Source organism: Trichechus manatus, unplaced genomic scaffold (genome assembly GCF_000243295.1).
Source record: "Trichechus manatus latirostris isolate Lorelei unplaced genomic scaffold, TriManLat1.0 scaffold00027, whole genome shotgun sequence".
Lineage (NCBI taxonomy): Eukaryota > Metazoa > Chordata > Mammalia > Sirenia > Trichechidae > Trichechus > Trichechus manatus.
In genome coordinates, this window is record NW_004443963.1 from 9,423,680 (window position 1) to 9,430,734 (window position 7,055).

General features: G+C 41.8%; 1 protein-coding gene across 1 annotated transcript in view; it reads left to right on the plus strand.

Annotated features, from left to right (window-relative positions):
• The window catches only part of ABTB3 (ankyrin repeat and BTB domain containing 3), a 397,711-nt gene that overhangs the window by 349,284 nt on the left and 41,372 nt on the right, over positions 1-7,055 (plus strand). The window lies entirely within an intron of this gene.

A 7,055-nucleotide genomic window follows, 5' to 3' on the forward strand; every position in this document is an offset into this window, starting at 1 on the left:
CTCATTCCTGCTGACACCAAATTCCCAGCCCACAGGGAATGCCCCAGCCCTTCCAAACATCAAGCCAGCCCTTGGACTATTATCAGATGAATTCTTAAAGATCTCTTTGGGATCATTCGTTTGGCAATAGGATATACACACTCCACTCCTGCTGGTGGGCCATGCGGCATTGTTGTACATGTCAGTGGAAAACTTAAAGAGTAAATGGCCTTGGCATGCGCATTCCCCGGCCAACCATTGGGGCACATGGCCAATGGCAGGGAGAGGCTGTGGCAAATGCCCCAACCTTGTGACCATGAGAAGCACCAAGGAGGACCAGTCTGCTGAGAGGCTCTGAGGAATTTGCATTGCCAGTGATCTCATACCCCAAGGGCTTCTAGGGACGGTATAGCTCAGTGGTTGAAAGCATGGACTCTGGAACCAAACTTCAGGGGTTCGTATCCTCGCTCTGCCATTTACTAGCTGTAGTTACTAAACTTCCCTCTGCCTCAGTTTCCCCATCTGAAAATGGGTCAGTAATTGTACTAACCTCTTAGGGTGGTTGTAAGGATAAAATGAGTCAATACCCTAATGTAAGTGCTTTCTGTTAGAATGGTGGCCTCACCAGAGGATGTGGCAACTGCAGTATTTCCCAAAGGGTCTTCTGTAGAAAACCACCCCTCATCAAGGATATTATTCAAAATAGTTACCAGCCCAGTGCTTCCCAGGTACCAGTGTGACAGCTGGCACAGCTGTGCTAGGATGGACAGGCTGAGTGTCAGCTCCACTCCTTGGGATAACATTGGGTTACACAGATTTCTCTACTGCGGAGCCTTGAATACCCCCATTCACAAAGGGAATTGAGTGTTTTCTGAGCTCATTTGATTTTGGAATCCTTTTCAAGTGAACTGCCTGAAGACGCAATGGGTTGGAGTTCTTTTAAGGTAAAATATAAATTTTACAGAAAGACTAATGGGTATAAAAGGATATCATGTTTGGTAAAGTAGAGGGTCAGTGAGACTGAGGAAAACCCTCAGTGAGATAGATTAACACAGTAGCCACAACAATGGACTCAAACCCACCAACGATCATGAAGATGGCACAGGGCTGGGCCACGCCGTGAGTCAGAGCCGACTCAGTGGCAACTGACTACAACAACAATTATATGCCAGGCACTATTCAAAGCACATTATAAGTATTAACTCATTTAATTCTCATAGGCAGCCTTTGCAGTAGGTACTTCTCTTGTCCACATTTAACAGGCAGTAAAACTGAGGCACAGAGAAGCTAAATAACTTGCCAGAGGTCACACACCTGCTAAGTGGGAGAGCTGGGATGGAATGCAGGCATTCTGGCCCCATGCCAGCCTTCTTGCACCTCTGCCACAGAACAGGCTTTGTGGAACTCTGGGGTCCTCTAAGACAATGTTGTTCTGTTGTTGGGTGCTGTCAGGTCGATTCCGACTCATAGCGACCCCGTGTGACAGAGTAGAACCGCCCATAAGATTTTCTTGGCTATAACCTTTATGGGAGCAGATTGCGAGGACTTTCTCTTACAGAACCGCTGGATGGGTTCAAACCGCCAACCCTTCGGCTAGCAGTTGAGCCCTTAACCGTTGCACCACCAGGCCTCCTTCTAAGACAGTGGAGCCTGTGAAATCTCAGGGGAAGTTGGCCTCTGAACCAAAAGGGCAGAGTGAGTTTTATTGTCAGGCCCGGCCAGGAGGCTGCCTGCTGAGAGTGATGAGGGAACCTGGAGCCGCCTTCTCTAGACAGAGGAGATGGCCCCACAGCAAGGAAGCAGCAATGCAGCTGCGCCTCGGAGCACCAGACCTGCATCCAAGGGAGTCCCATTAGGTGTTCTCATTATCAGCCCGTCCTTGGCCCAGAGTCTCTAGACCCCTGTGGGTTGGATCTGTGCCTTACGTCAAGCCCCACTGAGAGCCAGAATGGGAGCAGGTGTGCCAGCCCTTGGGTAATGAGCCTCAGTGATTCTGTGAAGACAAAACCGGCTAGAAGCATTACAAAACCAACCCTTCCCTGCCCCTTTATTTTTATTTTATAAAAATAAAAAAGACATTCACCTGAAATTACCTAAGCATCCATCTTAGTGAAAAACATTGCTAGGTCTGTTCCTAGGGTCTGGTGTTCTCTCTCTTTTTTTTTTTTTTTAAATCCTTTTCAGGCTATAGTAGAAATTCCAGAAATTACTGAGACATCCTATGTATAAAGTAAAGCTATTCTATGAATTTTTTAAGTAAACTTTATTGTGAAGTATAATATATACACATAAAAGTGACCAGGTCATAATGTAGAGCCTAACAAATTTTCACAAAGTAAACATACCTGTGTACTCAGCATCCAGACCAAGAAACAGAACCTTACTAGCACCCAGAATACTGTTATGCCCCACTCATCACTACCCCCTAAAGGGGAGCCACTCTCCTGACTTCTAATACTGTACTTCTTGAGCCATGGTGTATTTGAGCCTGAACATTTCATTAGATACAAAATATTTATCAGAACCTGACCCCATGATTGTATGAATCTACAGGCTGGAGCATCCAAGCCACTCTCAATTTATGAATGGGTGATGTACCAATCATTTATAGTTGCTTGTTTGAAAACCGTAGTGGGTTTCTTTTTTCCCAAGGAGGTAATTTTTTCCCAAGGAGGTAGTCCCTGGGTGGTGCAAACAGTTAATGCACTCGGCTGCTAACTGAAAGGTTGGAGGTTTGAGTCCATCCAGAGGCACCTCAGAAGAAAGGACTGGCAATCTACTTCTGAAAAATCAGCCATTGAAAACCATGTGGAGCACAGTTCTTCTCTGACATACCTGGGGTTGCCATGAGTCAGAATCGACTTGACGGCGACTAGAAAATTTTTTTTACAGGCATGCTAGATTCCCAGGCCAGGCCACTGCTTCACTTACCACCTAAATGAAATTGTCTTAATGGGACCCCAAGGCTACCTGAGCCTCTCCCAATCCCCAGAGCCTTGAAGCCCCAGGGAGGCAGGTGTTTGGTGGGCTAGAGCAGGAGTTGGGAAACCTTTTGTCCAGTACTCCAGAGTGTCTGACAGCAAGAGAATAGGGTAGGTCAGTGACAGGGTCACCAATAGCTCTGACAGCAGCAGCTGGGAGGCAGGGAAGGAGATGTGGACTAGAGCCAGCTCCCTGAGCCAGCTCCCTGGCAGCAGTACTGGTCATGGTGGGCAGAAGCCAGGGAGGGGAGCCGGGAATGGGGTAAGGACAACTTCTTGTCTGGAAGGTGCAGTCTGGGAAGGATGGCTGTTCAAGAGAATGGGGTTTGTGCTTTCAGAGGGTTTGATGGTGACCCCTACTGGTGAAATATGGTATTATACACCAAGTATACAGGCTAGAATAAAGGCCAGAAATTGCCCGTGGCTGAGTTGTATTTAACTTGATGGCAGCTAACAAGAAGCAGTGTAAGGTCAAGCCTTCCCCAAGCATGGGTGATATTTCTGCGGTAAAAAGAAGACTGGAGAAGTGATGGCAGGGAAGTTCAGAGAGTCAAGAAAGTGCTGCCAAGCTGTGTCCTCAGAAACTGTCCTGCTGGGGAATATAGTTGTTGGGTGCTGTTGAGTTGGTTCGGACTCATAGCGACCCTATGTACAACAGAATGAAACGCTGCCGGGTCCTGTGCCATCCTCACAATCCTCACAATTGTTGCTATGTTTGAGCCCATTGTTGCAGCCACTGTGTCAATCCATCTCGTTGAGGGTCTTCCTCTTTTTCACTGACCTTCTGCTTTACCAAGCATGATGTCCTTCTCCAGGACTGATCCCCAGTGGTAACATCTTGCAAAACTATAGAAATATCACAACCAAGATGTTGACAGTGATACAGTCAAGATGCAGAACATTTCCATCACCCCAAGGATCCCTCATGTTGCCCTTTAGTGGTCCTGCCCCCTTCCCTCCTGCCCCAACTCTCTGCTTAACCAACAGGCAATCTATCTGTTCTCCATTTCTATACTTTTGTCATCCCAAGAATGTAAATGGAATCATATAGTATGTAACCTTTTGAGGTTGGCTTTTTTCACTCAGCATAATCCTCTAAAGATTCACCCAGCTTGCTGCATGTATCGATTAGTTCCTTCCTTTTTATTGCTGAGCAGTATTCCATAGTATGGATGTACCACAGTTTGTTCAAATTTGTCCAACCGTTCACCCGTTGAAAGACACCTGAGTTGTTTTCGGTTTGGGGCTATTGCAAATAAAGTTTCTATTAACATTCACGTGCAGGTTTTTGTGTCTCCGTTTCTCTGGGATAAATACCAAGAGCTCACTTGCTGGATTGTATGGCAGTTGCACATTTAGCTTAAGAACCTGCCGAACTGTTTTCCAGAGTGACTGTTCCATTTTATCATCTCACCAACAGTGATCCAGTTTCTCCACATTCTCACCGTTGGCTGTTGTCACTTCAGCCATTCTTATGCATGTGGTTTTAATTTGCATTTCTCTAAGAAGCTAATGATGCTGAACATATTTTCATGTGCTTCTTCCCCATCTTTATGTCCTCTTCTATGAACTGTCTCTTCATATCTTTTGCTCGTGTTCTATACGGGTTGTTTGCTTTTTTACTGTTGAGTTTTGAGAGTTCTTTATATATTTTACCTATTAGTCCTTTGTCAGATATGTGGTTTGAAAGTATTTTCTCCCACTCAATCGTTTGTCTTTTTATCTTCTAACAGGGTCTTTCACAGAGAAAAAGCTTTTAATTTTGATGCAATCCAATTTATCAGTTTTTCCTTTCACGAATCATGCTTTTGGTGTTGAGTGTAAGAATTCTTTGCCTGTATCTAAATCCCAAAGATTTTCTCCTATTTTTTCCTAAAACTTCTACATTTTACATTTAAGTCTGTGATTAATTTTGAGTTAATTTTTATATAAGGTGTGAGATTTAGATATAAATTCATTTTTTGCATGGAGAGCAGATTACTCCAGCATCATTTGTTGAAAAGTCTATCTTTCCTTCATTGAATTTCTTTTGCACCTTTGTCAAAAATCAGTTGTGGGTCTATTTTTGGATTCTGTATTCTGTTCCATTGATCTGTGTGTGTATCCTTCTGCCAATAGTACAGTCTTGATTACTTTAGCTATATAATAAGACTTCTACTAGGGTAGACAGAGCCCTGGTGGCGCAGTGGTTAAGAGCTATGGCTGCTAACCAGAAGGTCAGCAGTTCGAATCCACCAGCCATTCCTTGGAAACCCTATAGGGCAGTTCTACCCTGTCCTGTAGCATCACTATGAGTCGGAATCAACTCAATGGCAACGGGTTAGAATAGACTGATCCTTCTCACTTAATTCTTTTTCAAAGTTGTTTTAGTTATTCTAGTTCCTTTGCCTTTCCATATAAGTTTTAAAATAATCTTGTCTATATATATAAAAAAATTGCCAGGATTCTGATAGTAATTGTTTTAAACCTATATATCAGTTTGAGGAGAATCGGTACTTTACTATATTAAGTTTTCCAATCCATGAACACAGTATATATCCCTTCATTTATTTATACCTTTTTTTATTTTATTTATCAGTGTTGTGGAGTTTTCAGTCCTGTGCATGGTTTGTTAGATATACATCTTTTTCTTTTTTTCTTTTTATTTTTTGAGCAATTGTGAGTGATATTGTATTTTTAACTTCCATATTCATGTGTTCATTGCAAGCATATCAAAATATAATTGATTTTTGTATGTTTATCTTGTGTCCTGTGACCTTGCTGAACTCACTTATTAGTTCTAGGAGTGTTTTGTAGATTTCTTGGGATTTTCTATGTAGACAATTTTGTCACTGCAAATAAAGACAGTTTTATTTCTTACTTTCCTGCCTGGATGCATTTTATTTCCTTTTCTTGCCTTACTGCATTGGCTACAACTTCCAGCACTGTGATGAGTAAGACTGGTGAGAGCGGACATCCTTGCCTTGTTCCCAATCACAGGGGGAAGGCATTCAGTCTTTCACCATTAAGAATAATGTTAGTTGTATATTTTTTGTACATGCTTCACCTCAAGTTAGGGGAGTTCCTTTCTATTTCTATTTTTCTGGCAGTTTTTATCATGAATGGATGTTGAATTTTGTTAGATGCTTTTCTGCATCAATTGATATGATTGTATGATTTTTCTTTTTAGCCTGTTAATATAGTGGACTACATGGACTGATTTTCTAATATCAAACCAGCCTTGCATCCCTGGGATAAACCCCACTTAGTCATGATGTATATAATTCTTTTTACTGTTGCTGAATTCTGTTTGTTAATATTTTGGTAAGGATTTGTGTGTCTATATTCATGAGGGATATTCATCTCTAGTTTGGTTTTCTTTTTGTATTCTTTGTCTGCTTTTGGTATCAAGGTAATACTAGCTTCATAAAATGAATTGGGAAGTATTCTCGTGAGAATCTTCTATTTTCTGGAATAGATTTATATAGTTGATATTAGTTCTTGTTTAAATATGTGATATAATTCTTCAGTGGAACCATCTGGGCCTGGAGATTTCTTCTGGGAGAGTTTTTAAACTATGAATTCAATTTCCTTAATAGTTATAGAGCTCTTCAAATCATCTATCTCATATTGGGTGAGTTGGGGTAGCTTGTGTTTTTCTGAGAAATTGGTCCACAGTTGTTAAACATATGTGTATAGAATTGTTTGTAGTGTCCACTTATCCTGTTTATGTCCACAGGGTCTGTGTCTGCAAGGTCCCTGTTTAATTCCTGATACTGGTCATTTATGTCTTCCTCTTTTTTTTTTTTTTTTCCATCAGTCTTGCTAGAGGTTTGTCAATTTTACTGACCTTTTCAAAGAACTAGCTCTGTTTCATAAATTTTCTCTATTTTTCTATTTCCTATTTCATTGACTTCTGCTCTTATCTTTATTATTTTCTTCCTTCTACTTCCTTTGGATTTATTTTGCTTTTATTCTAGTTCTTTTTTTTTCCCATACAAAAATTTATATATACATTGTCATGTGACTCTAATTGCTCTCCCCATACTGTGACAGCACACTCCTCCTTTCCACCCCTGATTCCCCATGTCCATTCAACCAGCTCCTAACCCTCTC